Source organism: Dermacentor variabilis, chromosome 5, assembly GCF_050947875.1.
Source record: "Dermacentor variabilis isolate Ectoservices chromosome 5, ASM5094787v1, whole genome shotgun sequence".
Lineage (NCBI taxonomy): Eukaryota > Metazoa > Arthropoda > Arachnida > Ixodida > Ixodidae > Dermacentor > Dermacentor variabilis.
In genome coordinates, this window is record NC_134572.1 from 90,383,208 (window position 1) to 90,402,107 (window position 18,900).

The following is an 18,900-nucleotide window of genomic DNA, read 5'->3' on the forward strand; positions in this document are numbered from 1 at the left end:
ACTCCGCGTTCCGCCTGAAAGGCACTTCGTCTTCTTCCTCAGTTTAATGTAAGTTGAATAAGTAGCCTAACGGGTGCAGCTGCCAGCTTTAATTTTCGGCGAAGGGATTATTATCTTTTTTTCTGTAGCTCCAGAAATTCTGTACACGTCTGGTTTCCAATCTAAGTCTTCCAAAATTGTTCAACCTAGGTATTTTATCATTTCAGCTTCATTTAAAATTGTAGAATTCATCTCACAATTGCACTCGATAACATGCTTTGTTCTGTTCCTAACTTCGAGCATGACTGATTTAGATTCGTTAATTTTAATTTTTCATTTTGCAAACCATACTTCTACAGCTTTAAGGGCTTGAATAAGTGACACCTGTTCACTTTGGTTATTGAATTCATGATATGCTAAACAGTCGTCTGCAAATAAGCGGACGGCAATGTTATTACCTATGGGATGAGTAACATTATGCGAACTAGGTCACCGCTTTTGTCAGGGCGAGCATGGCAATGAAAATTTCTGTCTAAGTAGCATGACGTCATGAAGCAGACTGTGCAAGCCTGCTATCTAGGAGGCTTTCACCTGGAGCCTTATCGCGGCAGCAGGTGTTCCCACCCCTTGTGCTCCGTATAGGTGCGCTTGTTACGTCGCGTCGCAGTCAATGGGAATTTAGGTGACGTTTTTCTTGCTTGTAGAGATGGCAGATGCCGGTTTTTTCGCTGTATAGGCCATTTGGTACTTTCGCATCACTACGATTGTGGTGTCCACTGTGATAGCCTGCTGATGTTGAAGAACGTAACTTCAGATCTCGAGAAATCTGTGCATTCTGCACTTCGACTTTTTTTTTTCTTTTGCCACGCTACTTCCTTGGCTTGCAAAGGCGCCCTTGTCTGAGCGCCGGCGACGTTCCGTAGGTAAACATTTGTGGTTGTGGAGCAAACAAATCGTCTTAACAGAACTCTTCAGGGGAATTATTCAAATTCCTAGAGAAATAATTCCATTTCTACACAAGAGCAGGTCGGTAGACAAGTGAAATCAAAAATCCACAAAGTCAGGCTATTTCAACACGTTAGCTTCGCTCACAGCTGATCTAAATTTTGGGGACCTCAATTTGTGCATTTCTATGGGCATATCCAAATGAAATGTACTGGAGCCTAGGGGATCTTTTCAATTACTTATTTGCTTCACTCAGAACTGTATTCTTAAAGAAAAAGCTCTGGTAATCATACGGGCCGCAGTTGGGATACAAGTATACAATGCAATTCCCGCCTTCGTAGCCAAACAGTTCTGCGCCTCCTATTGTAAGAGGCCCTAAAGACTGGTTACAAGGTTTGACTGCCTAGGCTGACACAGGGTCTTCTCAGCGAATAACTTGCAAATGAATAATTTCGCTAAATTTTCTCTATGTACAATGGTTTCACAGTGAGTCGTGCCGCATGGGCACATAATGCAGCTTTCTGCTTTATTCAAGCGAATGTTTTTTTTAAATGGCAGTTGGGTATAAGACAGCAAGATTTCTTCTCGTCTGCGTCTCAGTCGATGCTGTAAGTGAACAGAAAAGAATTCACCGACGATTACGATAATCCATAATGCAAATTTTGAGCGCAGCTGTGTACCCTTATTGAATTCGCGATATATTGTGGCAAATACTCAGGTTCTGAACGACAAGATCCTGTCGGCGGCGGCGCGGAGCCAGTGCTCGGGCAGCTCATTTACCAACAGCAGCAGGAGCCGAAGCATTTCTACCGGTGGCGGCGATCAGTGTTCGGAAAGAAAGGGTAAACAGGGGAATGATTGGTTTGCCCAGAGCGCGTTCTCTAGCCGCGGCAGCGCTGGTGAAGTAGCAATGAGCTGCTTGTCACAAGCCCACGCCAGAGCTTTTGTTTCATACATGGTGTCGCTGGACGCGCTCGCCGCATGGCTGGTCGCCGCCGCGAAGCGCGTCTCATACGGCACTCCGCTTTTCTCCTGACCGTTTCAGCATACTCTCCTCCTCCGCTTCCCTCCTCTTGCTTCAGCAGCGCCCTTGTCCTCCGCTTTTCTACTCGGCTCTCTTCGTTCTCGCCGTATTTAATCGCCCCCTGCAGTCTTTCATCCTTCGCTATGCTCATTTGCTTGGTTACGCCGAGGGACGGCGCCTACGCTGAACGCCGGAACGGGCGTCTAAGAGCTGCTATCTTAAATGGCATGCTGCAGTGTCACTGCTTTTGTTGACACAATCTTGGCTTCCGGTCAGAGGGAGGCGATGTATTCCCCGCTATCTGCGACAAGGCGCTCCCAGCCCATTGAACTAGATCTAGCTTTTATGTAATCGTATCCTCCATGTCACATCAGTCCCCCCTCCCCCCCCCAAAGAAAAAAAAACAATTTTACTTCGCAGAAGATTACCAGCACCGGCGTGCCCTTCTGCTTCGTAAAAACGTCTCTGAACAGAATCGTCAAGCCCGTAAGGCGTGCACTCGGGCTTTCAGCTTGCTCGGTTCAGGAAGAGCTCGCCTACTTCTCTTCCTTTTCGGCGCAGAAGGATTGCGAAGGTCAAGAAATCAGGTCAAGTGCCTGAGTAAACGTTATCTCCAGTTGGCGTGCTCCTTGTATAACAAAAAGCACTCGCATGACATCTGCCGTCAATATCCGAATCGATTCCCAATGTCTTCCAAAGAACCATTCTCGTCCCTGAGGACGCAGATAATAGGGATGTAATTTTTGTTCCTCCCGCATTGAGTAGAAACTGTGTCCACTGTATCAAGAGCTTATCGTAGCATAAATACTTCGCTTTTGAGGTCGTCTCAAGGTGTGTCTTGTTTCCTTCGCTCCGTGAAACTCAACATCAACACGCTCAATCTTATCAACACACTCGCGCACTCAGCCCTCTGAACGTAACGACGTCAGAAGATTATGATGACTCAAAAAAAAACCCTTGATATTCTGATTATTTTGTTTCGTTAAAACGACAATGGTAAACTTGTATTTCAAACAAAGAGAAACGCAGAGAAAGTTATCTTTGTGTGTGTTCACCGACAATAGAGGAAAAGTTTAAGGATATAAACTGTGGCGTGGCTTCCATCGTGAGCAGAAATAATAAATATCAGTGGCCACATGAACAAAATTCTTACTGCTGGGCTCGATATGTGAAAGCAAGAGCTTATACTCCAGTTCTTTTCAGAAACACCAGAAGTGGAACAACGGCAGAAGGCGCACCAATATGCACGCGTAAATGAAATTTAAGGCTAGGTAAGCAAGTATTCACACCACAACTAAATATCACGTTATTCTAGAATGTGATTGATGATAAGGGTGCAGATAAACTCTCCTGATAAATCGAAATCCACCTTACATATTTTGCAGAATTTCATAACGGAGGCCTATTTTTGGGGTAGAACTCAGTGAGGCTTGTGGCACCTTCATGATATTGAGGTTCGTTTATGCTCAGAATAGGAAATTATTTTTTTTTCAGTCCATTCTGCATGGTGCCAAACTTCCGAGAGAAAATGCTAATAATTGAGAGCAATGTGGCTTCTCGGGCGCGTACGCTGCCTGCCCTGTTAAAAATTGGAACGCCATTCTGGCTGCGATAATCGCAGTTGCTTTTCTGATGACTATGGAAGTAAACATGAAAGAAAGGGTTTTTCGTTTTTTCTATTTCTTCCTCTTCCCAGTTGCAGAGAGAGAGAGAGAGAAGGGAAGACGGAAAGGCAGGGAGGTTAACAAGACTGAGTCCAGTTTGCTACCCTACACGTGGGGAGGGGAATGGGGAGTGAAAGAGGGAGAGAGAGAACTTAGGTGTAGGATGTCTATAGTCGGGCACTCAAGTCTGTTGCCCTCAGGTAGCGAAAAAGCGCTCCAACTGCTTTCTGGGCCAATGAACTGTGAGGCCAGGCTCCCAAGATCTTCGCTTCCGTAAATGGCCTGTCATTCAGTCTATTCAAGGCACACTGGAGAGTCGCACGTTGATTATCGAAGCGAGAACAGTGGCACAGAAGGTGACTGATGGTCTCTTCACACTTGCACTTAGCGCACATTGGTGAATCCGCCATTCGAATACGATAGCTGTAGGAGTTGGTGAATGCCACTCCTAACCACAGCCGACACAGCAGTGTTGCGTCACGTCGTGGAAGGTTCGCTGGTAATGTAAGTTGGAGAAATAAGCTGAATGCTTATAGGGTAAATCTCCTTTACATTATTCTTCACACTCTGGTTATTTCGCTCTTGCAAAACGAACCGCCGTTTGAAACCGGGTGTCAGCACCTCGGACAAAGTCATCCGTCTATTACTATAAGGTAGAGAAAACCATTTCATTCTTTATTCACCGATTCCCCATGCTCGAGGACACCTGACACCTCTTTCAAGGTGCTGACGTGATAATTTGCTCGAAAAGAAAGGAATTTCGTCGTAAGGCAAACTTCTTAGAACATCTGTGTGATAGTAGGAAAAGCTTCAGCAGAGAGGAAAGACAAATCTTAATTTAGATGCTTGTACTTTGCGACAGACTGCAATAATTAGAAGCAACTGACTGCAGTATTTTCCGAGAACATAATTAATTTGGTGTTAGCTATTTTACTTTCCATAGCGTAGCAGTGACGCCATAATTCCGCCGTCGTGGCCATGAGCATTATTTTATGCACTATTGGACAAGTTAGGTTAAACTTTTCAAAACGAGCAGGCCACCCTGCAGAAGTTCATATTCACAAGAATACCGCTGCAGCCATGCCTTTGTAACTTTTCAGTAGTATCGTTAGAAGCATCGACAGTGGGCCTCGAGTGGGAAAAGTCCTCGGCGTGTTCCCTTACTTTTACTTACGGCCACCGGCTTCCAGCTGAACTGACGATGTCGTTGGTGAAATTGTCAATTATTTGAAGATAGATAATGGAGCAGAAATGCCCCAGACGCTTGGATTTCTTTTAGTGTCAACAATAGCCAAAGAAACGAAGTGCACGCAACATTTTTCGTATATTTTATTTGGTTTCTCTTCTCATCCTGTTAATCAAGCACCATTTTTGTTATTGTTTTAGCTCTTGGAAAGCTTCTCGCGTATTTTCTCTTCTGTTATTTCGAATCAAATAATTGCAAACCGACTAGTTGTAGTCGCCGCCAACGCACATGTGGAATGCTTTATTTTTCAACTCGGGAGCGACAGGATAACATCAACCAGCCCGCTCTCATAGCTTGCTAATATCAAAAAGCCAAGAAGAGGCTCACAAGTGGCACTTCATCGCTCATGTACTTATTGTGGTGAAAAAGTTCGTGCTGTATTCATAATACTATTTTCTTCTTGAATGTAGTTCATATGGTGCCTGAAATTGCCTTGTTTCTTCTTTTGTGAAACACATGAAATTGCCGAAGGGAGACGCAGGTCTCTAGAGACACATATATCTACTACAGTATTTATTACCTATAGTATGCAATCTCTGTAACGTGATAATTATTTAGGCTAACTAAACTTCGTATTCGCCATTAACTACCATTCTATATACTTTATTCGACATTTTTCTAAATTAGCCTCCCGCGCACCACTGATGTTTGAGCTGTTACTGTGTCTAACGGTGCCAAAAGTACACACATACCCATTTCTAACTTCTGCATTTATTGAATGCTATTGTGACGTTCTGAAGTTCTGTACACACTGTATATGGTATTTGCTTCCTAAAGGCATGATTGTTAAGGCTCCAAAAACATTTCAGGTTAATATAATATCCCGCATTTGTGCGCATTAGCACAGTCCTCTGTCACGCAGCAAATGAGCTTCTTCTTGTGAACAACCTTAGAGAACAATCAAGAAAATCCAGTCGCACGTCGAGCAGCTCGAAAGTTATCAGTCGCTGCTTCGCATAATCGAAGCCTGCTGAGACAGCCTCAAGAGAGCAGGGGTAGCCCCCCTGCTTTTTATCGCACAAGCAGCTTTTTTCCTTATTTTTATACATACGTGTACAGCACGCTACTTCTGGAGTACTTCTGTAAAGTATTCTGTATTATCGTGATATCACCGGAAAGCATCCGTTATCATCAGCGGTTTGTCTTAATTGCATGATACAGCGATTTCAGCCGTTAAAGGTCAGTGAAACATGATCAATTCGCCCCATATCCCCTTTTGTAATAGAATGCACGATCTAGCTACAACAGACACTAATTGAAATGATGTGACATAAAACTTTTCTAACATGGTACAGCGCTTCGGGTCAATGGCCACATGTTTGTCCAATACCTGGAGATTTTTGTGCTCGCATTCCAGTCGTACTTAAAAAAATGTCATCAAATTCTATTGTCTATAAGAATGCATCAAGCATTCAAAGTACACACATTAGAGGAGGAGCAAGAGGATGAGGATGAAAAGCAAGAATAAAAGAAAAGTAGTCAACCACCCGCACATCCGGTTTGCTACGCTATGCGCGGGGGCTAAGGAATAAAAAGAATCGAAAGGGAGGGAGGAAGGTTATAGCAATGCGAATCCGTGCGGTTGTCCATCAGCTAGCGCCTACAACCATACACTGAGGCCAGTCTATTTCATAAACCGTTGCAATACCCACGTCGCTTTGTAAGCCTGCATCGCGTGGTTCTATGATGTGCCTCAAAATGGTTTACCAATCGGTTTAAAACACTCCCAAGTTTAATGTGATAATGATAAAAAAACTCAACACTTGTTCTATCATATCTTCACAGTTAAAGACACAAATAGGTACGTCTGACACTACAGTAAGGAATTAGTAAGATTTCGTAAAAGCAACCCCTATTCACAGGCGGCGCTGTAAAGTTGCACTACGACGGAAGTGCGATGGAATCTGTAGCTTCAATGTAGTATTTTAAGTCTGCGGAGACGACAGTTCGAGACAGTTCGAATGTTCAACGAAGCTTGGGTCTAGGTGTGAGCAAACAAGCGAAGACTAATATCAGTGTCTGTTCTAGAGAACTGTGTGCGTTTCTTTATGGGCTGACCAGGCAGCATCACCAGGAAGGTCATTACGAAGGATGCCACAGTACCCCGGAAGGAACTGGAAGAGGATGTCATGTCCCTTCGCAAGGGCTTGATCAGTAAATCTTTTTGTCTTAAATACTAATTTTTCATTAGCATTGCGTTTTAAGGTTGACTGTGGATTCTGAAGGGCTGCTTTGCAGTCGCCCTCCCCCCTCCCTCACACACACACACACACACACACGCACGCATGCACGCAAAATGAACCACCTTCGAAGTCGGGCTTGAACGATGTTTTTACCAGCAGCACGTAGGCTAGCAAGTTCTGTTGCCGCAGAGGTCATCACAGTCGGAGACCTTGAACTTGATTGTGACTTGCAAGGCCGAGACGAGAACGGTGTCTGTGGAGCTGGCGGCTGATACAGATCCATCCTCATAAAGGTGCGTTCTATTTCACAATGCCTTGCTCAATAACGACAATGTCAAATGTCGTAGAATCACTGTTGATTTACTAGATTTACTCGTAGTTCCCTGAATTATGAGGCATACTTATCGTGTCAGTTGTCAGGCTGTGGGTTTAAAGCCTGGTGGAGGGCAGCTTTGATGAGTCGCAACAAACATTGAAAAAGTGGCTTGAGGTCGCCGCAGCGTCAACGCAGCATTACAGTCACTGGGTACTCGGAAGAGATGTAGAACGCTTGTTCTGAGGTTGCCGACTGTGACGCATGTTGCAATCGGATATCCTTTAAAAATCGTAATTGAAGAAGGGTAAAAAGAAGGACACCGACCACTGAATGAATACAAGAAAAGACGTTTCGGCTCCCCTGACGGGAGGCTCGTTCACAATAAAATCAAGGATGTGCGATACAATGTTTATATGGCTTTAAGATACGATTTAAGCAGCGCGTGTAGATGGGGGGGAGGGTTCCGTCATTCCGGTTGAGGGTGCTATCTGTCATTTGGATTAGGAGGGATTCCAAGTGGTGTCTTGATGTCAAATTTCTCTCTTTTTCTAATATCTTGGCGTTATCCCAATCAATCCAGTGGCCCAAGTCATCTGCATGCTCTGCCAAGGCGTTTGAGGCGACTTTTTTTTCTATTTGACATCGTTGATATGCTGCTTCAACCGCTGTTCGAAATTTCCTGTCTCGCCTATGTATACGCAGTCGCAGTCTTCACATGGAATCCCGTAGATGATACCAGGAAACTTAGTATTTGGAAGCTTGTCTTTCACGTTTACCAGCCGGTGGCGTAATTTTTGGGACGGTACGTGAGCTACCTGAACGTCATAGCCGCGTAGAACGCGGGCTAAGCCCTCGCTCACACCGGGCACATACGGTATGGGGGCGCGTTTTCTTGGGAGCACACAGTCAGGCCTTGGGGGCTGCATTCAGTGGTCGGTGTCCTTCTTTTTACCCTTCTTCATGATGCCTCCCGACCAGACGGGCTTCCGTCAAAACCTCGACTTCAAAAATCGTGATTGTTTCGTATGTAGAGGCCCACCGGGGTAGTCCAAGACATATGCGTAGAGCTTGGTATTCAACCTTTCCGGAATGCGAACATTTGCTTTCAATTGTGTTCGCCAAAATTGGCAAGCTGTAAGGTAAAATGCGCTGAAAAAGTGCACTACACAGCTGCAGCATGGACCGCGTCCACGTGTACCAGGTTTTTCCGAACAGGGATTTAAATAGATGACCAGTCAAAATTGCGCTCCGCTTCAAGTGGATGCAGCGGTGGCTCCATGTAAAACCCCTGTCAATATTCATACCTAAAGATCCTTGAGACTTCTGGTATGAGATAGCCTGGACGTTGATAAAAACAGGATATGGTGTCATCGGTTCACGCGTGAACGCGATTACCCGCACTTATTCCCTTGAGTAATTCAGGCCTTGTTTGCGGAGATATGAAAAGGTTGGAGGGTCACACCTCTGAATCTTTGCGCGAACTTAAAGACGGGTAGCCGCAGAAACCCAAAGACAAATATCGTTCACGCATATCGATAGGTGAAAGGTTTCGGGTAAACTTTAAACAAGGCCGGCCATAGTTAGGTTAAGCAGCGTAGGGCTCAATACTCCGCCCTATGGCACGTTACTGTGATATTCTTCTAACCGACAAGAGGAAAATAACAGTTACTATAAAAAGATGAAGAACTACAAACGAGATTTGCAAAATTGCAAGGTCGCTAAGTAGTCGAAATAGTCGTAATATTGTGCAATTAAAGAAAGACTTACGTAAGCAGTGTCCAATTAAAGCGCAGTGGTTCACTGCGAAACTTTCGCGCAGTAGCCATTCCAGGCATTCAACGCACAAAAACATCTGCTCGGTTCCAATCGCCAGTCAAATATTTATAATCGTTATGGTGATGGTCTAACCGTGGTCCTCATAATGCTGTCGGTAATTTCAAGGTTGTGCCCTCGTCGTTATGATGACACCATCTTAGCTGGGGCCTCTTCATCACAATGTTGTACGTATCATTTTTATTATGAATCTTCGGCCGCCATGTTGTGCTCATGCCACTGTCTTCATCGTTGTTATACTCGTCGCTGTCCTTGTCTCACTATTGGCCTAAAGCCAGCTGCTTTAGACTGAGAATGACCTAATAATTATCAAGCTGCCTATATCTTTATTCGCATAGTACCAAAGCGAATTCAGATAAATTTTATTACTTTTGATTCATAATGTGCCCCTAACTCTAACTACACGATATGCACAAGCGCACTTGCATTCTTTGCCTACTGAAACATGACCCCTGCGGCAAGGAATGGGGTAGCGAACTCATCCTCTGGCGCAGAAAGTCCTAGCCACTGAGACACAGTGGCGGGGACCATCGCAGCACGGCGTAGATGAACGACCCGTCGTTGGCTCTGTTTATGGACGCTCCGACGCGTCGCGTTGCTGGGCAAACATGGCTCGTGGATTCCCCCCTATCGGCTGGACCCATCGGTCCGAGCCGCACTGGGTGCGCTGCACATATCTTCACCGACGTTGTTACGGTAGGCTCCGTGTAGAGGGGCTGCTGTCTTTGCGCTAGCTTCGCTGGAAATGGCTGTCCCGGGATTATTACTGCACGCTGCTAGGCGCCATGGCAATCCATCAGTGTAATTGCGCAGTTTTTATGGCTGTCTCGTAATGTATTGCCATGGAACCCGAACGAGTGAGTTTCAGAGAAGGGGGTCCTCGGCCAACGCAAATAAAACCGTAATGAGACGGCTGCACGGCACATGGACCGAGGACGCTGTATATAGCTATCTGTGTAATCTAGTACTGGAGGTAATACGCTGGAAAACCAAGGATGTGACAGCCAGAGGACGTGAACAATTTTAGAGCAGCGGGAACACTCAGGTCGGCTTGTAACCGGAGGTATATTGCAGGGCAGATCAATCGCCAGTTCAATGCATCTAGTGTCGCACCTTATGAAACGCAAGATAATGAAAAAAAAACAGCAGCAACACGTAAGTGTACGAAGTGGGGTGCCTTTATTGCTGCTAATAATTGACTAAATCAGCAACAATACTCCTGTGATCCCAAGTAAAAAATGATCCCAAAGCTCCTGCGACCAACACAATACTCAACAAATAATTACGCAGATCGAACGCACATTCTGAAATCAAAGGGAAGCGAAGTTTTCGTGAACTTGTTAATGATCTGCCGTTAAATTTGCACGTGTGATTCCTACGTCTTTAGCCATGTCCTTCGCGTGAGCTGTTTTGCAAGATGACAGCAGCAGCACCGATCCGGCAGCGGCCACGGTCAGGAAAGTCCAGGTTGGTTCGCAGAGAAAATTTCACTTTAAAAAGCTTTTTATAATGTAAAGAATTTTGCGTACATGGTCACGGACATTTTACATGGTCTTAATTAGTCATTGCCTCGTGTATTTATTCTTCAGGAACTTGATTTCTTGGTATCGGTCCTCATACCTGAATGCGTAGTTGTAGACCACATGTTACTGCAGTACTGACACATAATTGTGAAGCTCTAAGCACTGTACGACACGATTTTTAGACGTAAAAAATTGTTCTTAGGAAATGAAGGCTGGGTTGCGATTGTTAGATATTGTAATTTGAAGCTTTGTATTGCCTAAAAATGCTGCGGTGCTGTCATGACATCGCCGTAACGTCATGATGCGAAACAGAATTGCTGAGGCCGTGTAAATTACTTATCCTTTTATTCATATATCTCTACACGTTGTTCTCCTTGTGCAAGTACAACCAACTCGCTCAAGCCTCTAACATAATACTTTCCCTCTTCTAATGTTCGTTTATCTTCTACTGAAAGCCGTCCGTGTAGCACAGAAGCCAATAGGACCCATTTTTTGGGTGTTCAACCACATGTCTGTTGACAATCCAGAATAGCGCAACAGAATATCAATGTGCTTGTGCTTTAAAAAAAACAATGCTTCAAAAAGAAACTTCGAGTGTTCGTGAATGCTGCTTTATTGTGCGCACGCTGTCCTTCTAACTGAGCATTATGAACACACTATTCCGAGGCTCCTTATCATTGCAGCAGCAGAAGAAAGGAGCCGCGTCGCATGAGAGCTAATGGCCGCTCAGGAAGCATGTCGCTCTCAAGACCATAATTAGGCGTCACCGATAGAACGCGTGTCCGAAAACGACGACGCCTCAAGGCGTTCAGGCTCATCTAGAGCAATTGCTAGGTTAGCTCTGCTCTATTTTAGACGCATTATTTTGTCAGCCCTACAGGACTTACAAAGCATCTATGTTACCCTCAATAGTGCTTCAAACCGTCGCGTGAGAAAAACCCTTCTAAACTGCATTTGGGAACGTATTTTCGGGATTCACGCGTTTACGCGGGCCAGAGCTACGTTTTTTAGAATTCGGGGTTCGAGACAGCGGCTGATCTTTTGGAATGCGGAATGCATCAGGACTTCCTGCTTCAACAAATGCACAGAATCATGATTTTCAAGCCAATTTTCATTGCTGAAAATACAGACGGGCTGTCTTGGCTTCTCAATGATTCACAAACAAAAACTAAGGCGAATGTAAGGCAAGAATGAGCAAGAAAGTCACTCATGTTTTCTTGAAACACGAAGAACTGAGGCATAAGGTTGACATCAAGTATTTTTTTAGAATTGCTATAAGAATGAGTTACCCACGAATGTCAGTATAGATTGGTTGAACGAAGATTACCATATTATTTAAATTAAAAGGCGATAGTGTCAGTTGAAATTGCTCGTGTGATTTGCAAATGTCTTGTTATACACATAAAATCGTAAGTTCTGCTGATCACATATGTTATAAAAGTGAGGATCGTTACAAAATTTATAAAGCATTTCATTAAAATTTATTGAGACAATACACTAGCTCAACTTCGTAACTTTAGGGAGACCAAAACTAATAATATCGCCTGTTAAGGGCCCCTTAGCTGATCCCAAGCTTGAAGATTTCTTCTATATTAGCAGTTGTGTATAGTCAGCATACAAATACAAGAATTTCGCAATATGAGGGTGTAATAGAAATGTTACAGACATTCTATCAACAAATATGCGCCCACCGAAGTTTCTAACTCCGCGTCGCTTGTCGAAGGTGGTCTCTCATCATCGCCACACAAGACGTCTCACCTGCAAAGGAACCTCCGGTTCAGATAAGCCAACCAGCGCAACAAGAACAGACGAAAGGTCACTAAATTGTCCACCTTCTTCGTCCAACACGCGACGCTAACTGAAGGGAAGCTTCACGGAAGGATAAGCCATGGATAATGGTCCAACCTCCGTCACTTCTTAGAACACGCAGCTGATTCTCGTCCCGTTATCGCTTTCGTGCCTCGTCGCTAGACCCATGGACGTTTACATTGCTGACATCAGACGCACGACCACGTTGGCCTCATGATGTGCGAAAAGGGGCCTTAAAAGCATGAAGGAGCAAGTGATTGCCATGATTGTTTTTTGTGTATGTGGCTTCCCCGCGGCGCGTAGCACGGCACTGTTTGCGGTACTTGATCGTCACTGGATTTTGTAGGCCATATACATTAATAGGAGGCGCTAGCATGACGTTTTTTTTTTATTTGCAGTCAAAGAGTATACGTTCAAACCCCTTGCTATTCTATGGTAGCTGGCCAGCTCACTGCAATGCAGGGGTCGTTCTACTATGTGTTCCAGGCAACGTTAGTTAAGCTATTAAACTTCTCAGCAGCAACAAAGATTCAGAAAACATGGTGCAAGGTACAATTATAAGACCTACGGAGTGCGGCGGTTGGAATTCTGTCAACTGTATACTGTAGGTCCTAATATCTTATCTTGCACCGTGTTTCTTAATAATATTTTTTTTCTTGGAACAGCGTGGTTATCGTTAGCCAGGGCACCCTAGATCAGACTCGCTGCTTATTTTCCGGGTAAAACATACTCTGTCTACTCTTCTCTTATCTCAGACTTACTGTTAATGCCTCGTGTTAAGATGTGCTGAAATGTTTATGTAAATCAATGAGATAGTCGACAGCCTTCGAATACTTACATGCAATTCCACTTTGCTTAACTCATGGTTGACTTTAAAGCTGGCTCTAGCTCTTAAAGCGGCGCATTGTCACGAAGTTGACAACCTTTCACCTGAGCGCACTGTACGAGAATACCGCCGGATGTAGCGGTAGCACGGCCGTCGAAGCGGCTGGCTTTAGCGACGCTGGCAAACTCAAATGGTTCAAGGGGCGCGCATCACTGCTTGGACTAAACCTTTTTTTGGACTAAACCTATCCCGACGCTTTTAAATCAAACATCCTGCTGTTATCCATGATCTATAGTTATATTCCGAGAGATCTTCCCTTCGGATGTGTTGTAGACAGAGATAACCATATTCGCTTATTCATGCAGCAATTGTATGGTGATGATACAAGGGCGTTGGAACGATGTTTGACAGATACAAGGTGACGCCTACATGAGTAGTCAGCGTAAAACTGCAGAAACGTGATAGACATTGCGTTAAATGGCACTGAACTATTGAAGAGCTTCTCTCAGTTCTATGATTGAAGTTCCCAGCTACTACATTTCTTGCAATCATTGCTATGACATCATTGCGTTTTGAACACTGAAGGACATGGAAGAGTACAAGCTTGTCCTATAGATTCACTACATCACCGACAATCTGCTATCCTATACTGGCAAATGCGGTCTTCTCAAGGAGCGCTTTCGCAAATAACCGGACTGCTATGGCATTTATCTCTTGGCAGCCAATAGCGCATGGTAGTAAGCACATATCTCCCTTCATTGAAATGACTCTAAAAAAACAACAAAACCTAGCGAGAATTACGGTTCTCGGCTCACTTCCCGCGACAAGTACGCTCTCTAAGAGCATAAAGTACCATGTTCTCAAGAGCATTTTTGTAATGTAACGGATCTCTCTTTTGTCCACTAATGATTTGCTAGCTGTAGTTTCTGAAATACATGCGCTGACTCCGTTACTCTCAGTGTCTATATAGTGCAACACACCCGGCACAAATTTCCACTATTCAAGGCTGTGTGAAAGCGCAGTGGGTAACGCTTCCGGCTCGTTTTTGGTATGGCGCTCGATCCTCTATTGTTATGCGTGACGCTAAAGTTTGATGCTAAAGTATGAACTTCACCAATATATGGTGAAGTTCAAACTTGAGGATGAGCAGCTGGTTCAAGAATAACAACACGACAATGATCAAGCCGTAACGTTATTTATGAGGCAGCCAAACTAAGTTATGAACATTTAAGTGTTGTCACTTAAACTACGTTTTCCTCTCCCGGTCTTCTTCCCAAGGCATTCATGTTTGCTTCACTGAACTCCCATCGTCACTTGCCGAAGTTCCTATTTAAACCACTATGTGGATTTCTTCACGTTCTGTTTTCCAAGCTCGACGGCTTCCGCGCGAATTGACCGAAATTCAGAACCTTGTGAGCCATATAACGCTCAACACTGACCCTCTTAAGTATGCTCGTGAGTGCCCAGGTGGTTTCATTGCGCTGTCGATTTCCATTTGCGAAAGGAACTCAGGAGTGCTTCCACGCATTGGATTCAGGCTGTCTTACGCTCTCATACTTGATTTTCTCGCTCTGCTTTATATTTCAATACTTCATTCTTGTGTGCAATCAAAGGCTGACAGTGTAGCTATTGGCCCGTCCAGGCTGGCATAAAAACGACTTGCAATTTGTTCGCTATTTTGCTATCTATCTATCTATCTATCTATCTATCTATCTATCTATCTATCTATCTATCTATCTATCTATCTATCTATCTATCTATCTATCTATCTATCTATCTATCTATCTATCTATCTATCTATCTATCTATCTATCTATCTATCTATCTATCTATCTATCTATCTATCTATCTATCTATCTATCTATCTATCTATCTATCTATCTATCTATCTATCTATCTATCTATCTATCTATCTATCTGTCTGTTAAATATTTTGCTTTATACAGCCGCCTATTAAGGAATTAGTAAGCAACTATCCCGCAACACGTTTAATTATTCATTCCATGCACGTTCACACACGAAGAATCATCGACAGCGCCAGTAGCAGCTCTTTATATAAATATTTGCACATTATGAACATTACTAGACGACCACGTATGCGGATAAGCACGCAATATACACCTGCACTTCGCAAGGTTTTGAAATTAATAAGATGCAACAATTTGCCATCGCAATATTGCGCAAAATGCACCGCTCGTATAGATTTCTTCACAGAAAAGCAGGCGAGTCCCTTTGCTGAGTTAACTCAATTGGCTACATTCTTCATTTGCGTAATATGGCAAATCAAAACATGTGGTGGATGTTCCAGAATATGAGCACATGAGCGACATGTTTGCATTTCCATGATCTTTCCGCTCTACCAAGAATATTTAGCATCACTGGCACCTAATTCTGTAAGCACATAATCACGACAACTAACGGATGATGTACGCGGCTGCGCTGCACGGCTACAGTTAGCAGGCATATTACAACTTCTATTGCGTCATTTTTTTATTGCAATTGAAATTATATGGACACTCCTGGTGCAGTTCTGCCGTCGTCGCCGCCATCGCCCTGACGTTCCGTATCAAGTGCAAGGGCCATAAGATCGTGTGCTTTTTAACATTGTACGCATAACGCTAAGTTTTATTTCATGGAAATGGCAACGCCGGGCTATTCAGGCTGAGTGGTAGGATTAAGATGTAAACATTCTTTCTTTCGTTCAATTTGAAAAAAAAGAAGTACCTGAATTTACCTTCTAAGAGTACTTGACTTCACTGATGATAATATTTAATTACCTCGTATTCAAAATGCCTCTTAAATTAAGGCTCATGCTTCGCTTGATGACGCCCGCCCTGAACGTATCGAAGGAATCGCAATGAGCGTCCTGGACGCGTTCACTCCAGGTGGCTTCATGTTAAGATGCATTTCCGAATAGAGGGTTAAAATTGTAGATTTACGTTCGGGTGAGGCTGCTTCAATGCACTAGTGGTGATCATGATCACAGGGATCATAACATGTTTTTAAAAAGTGAAACCGAACAATCTCCCAAATTCCCTATGACAAAATAAATAAATATGGTGTTTGGGCGAAAGGGCAGTTTTATTGCGATAGCAAATGTATGGACACTCCAGAGCATTTGTGCCGTTGGCGTCGGCATCGCCGTGAGCTTCTTTATAAAGTCCTCGGGGGATAAAATTGTATGGGCTGTACTTGTATAATTGTAATTGTAATTGTAATTGTATAATGTAATTGTAAATGTATAAGCTGTATGTGCGAGAGAAAGCGTGCGAGGGCGAGTTGGCGATCGAGGCTAAATCTCGTGCACGCAACCGACGAAAGCCAGGAGGTTGCGCGCCGCCTTCCGTCACGCGCAAGACTTCGGGTCGAGGGTAGAGAGGGGGGCGCGTTCGACTCCAGGCTGCATGGGCTGCTTGGGCCGGGCCGCTGTATATTGAAATTCATCTATGAAGGGTGCAGAGTCCACATTGCGCTGTGTTTTCGCTACTTCCTTCGCCTTGATGCGAGCTGCTGCTGGAAGCTCAATTCGCTCACTCCTGCTGCCGCATTTCCTTACTGCGGCGTTTGACCACCAGTTTCCGCGGTCATTTAGTGAGATGTGTTCATGTTTGTTGTGCGCTCGTGACACCATGCTTGTTACTTTACTGAGGATGTCTACGTTTACAACTTTAACAGCCGATAAAGCCATTATTCTTACCTAGTATCGTCATCATCAGCCTATCTTATGTTCACTGCAGGACGGAGGCCTCTCCCTGCGATCTCCAGTTACCCCGGTCCTACGCAAACTGATTCCATCTTGCGCTTGCGAATTTCTTAATTTCGTCGCCCCACCTAGTATCCTGCCGTCCTCGAATGCGTTTTTCTTCTCTTGGCACCCATTATGTAACCTAATGGTCCACCGGTTATCTAACCTACGCATTACATGGCCTGCCTAGCTCCACTTCTTTCTCTTAATGTCAATTAAGATAACGGCAATACCAGTTTGCTTTCTGATCTACACCGCTCTCTACCTGTCTCTTAACGTTGCGCCTAACATTCTTCTTTCCATCACCCTTTGTGCGGTCCTTCACTTGTTCTCGAGTTGCTTTGTCAGTCTCCAAGTTTCTGCCCCATATGTTAGCACCGGTAGAATGCACTGATTGTACACCTTTCTTTTTAATGATATACGATCCCCTGTGAGTCACTGTCGTAGATAAACGCATTCACAGACTCTGCAGGTCGACTGGAAATCCTAAACTCGTGTTCCGTTGTCAGGCCATTGTTCATTGTCTTTTTTTTCTGCATGTTAATCTTCAATCCCACTCTTACCCTCTCTCTGTTAAAGTCCTCAATCATTTGTTGTAGCTCGTCCTCAGTGTTGTCGAACAGGGCAATGTTATCTGCAAACCGAAGGTTGCTGAGATATTCACCATAAATCCTTACTCCCAAAATTCCCCAGTTTAATAGCTTAAATACTTCGTCCATGCATGCAGTAAATAACATTGGAGAGATTGTATCGCCTTGTCTGACCCCTTTCTTTATAGGTATCTTTCTATTTTTATTGTGGAGAATTAGTTGCAGCTTACTTCGTATCGCTGTCCACTAATTTGCTATCGCAATGGATACTTCTCCTTTCGAGCGAAACTGCGGCTTCCTTTATGCCAATAGCGAGAACGTGCTTGGCCAGCAGATGATGTTCGCGTTCAACAGAAGATGGCAATTGAATATCATGATCACAAAATATGTGACAGATCTGAGCATCACTGGATCCCTGAATCCAGCCGCCATCTTTCCTCAAAAACGGTGCCCCTTTAAGTTGTGAGAATTGCTAATAGACATTAGTGAGTTCATGACCGCGCAGTTTTCCCACCCCTACTGCGCACAGAGTGGTGCAGATGCTTGTTCACATTTAGTTATGCTCATGTTATTGTAGGTCAGCAACCAAGCGTCTGTACGAAATACGTCACCTTGCGAGAACAACGGAAGCCTTTGTTTTACAAAGCTGTAACTCCAATCAATGATGAAGTAAAAGAAATTACAAAGAAATAGGCAATTGTTTAACAATCTTTATTGTAGTTGATGATACTAGCTTGCAGATACCCAGGGCATGACTATTTAGATGATTACATGAGCGACGAATAAAGTTTAATTACTTTTCCCTTTTATTCTCCGCTCCAATTTGCTTACCACGTCTCCTTCTCCCGTCAATCTGTCCTAATTGGCAGAGCCGCAGTTGCTCAAGCAGAAATTTCCAGAATGTACTGCGCAATCTCTTTCACAAAGGAAGGCCCTTTCATGAGTGAAGATTGTGACAATCTTGCACTATCTTTAGGAAATTTTTTTCTTCTTCTATACCCAATACTTGTGATTAAAAGAGGCGTCTATGTCAGCTTCTACAAAAAAAAAAAAGCTTAATTGCCGTGCTCCATGCTTGAGTGCTTGCACTATGGTTACACAGCTGTTACAAAAATGATCAAGAACACAAGATCTACGAATTTCTGGAAGCGTTTGCTAAGCAATCAAAGCACTAATGGCAATGTCAACTACATTTTCGAATATATTCATGCCTTGGA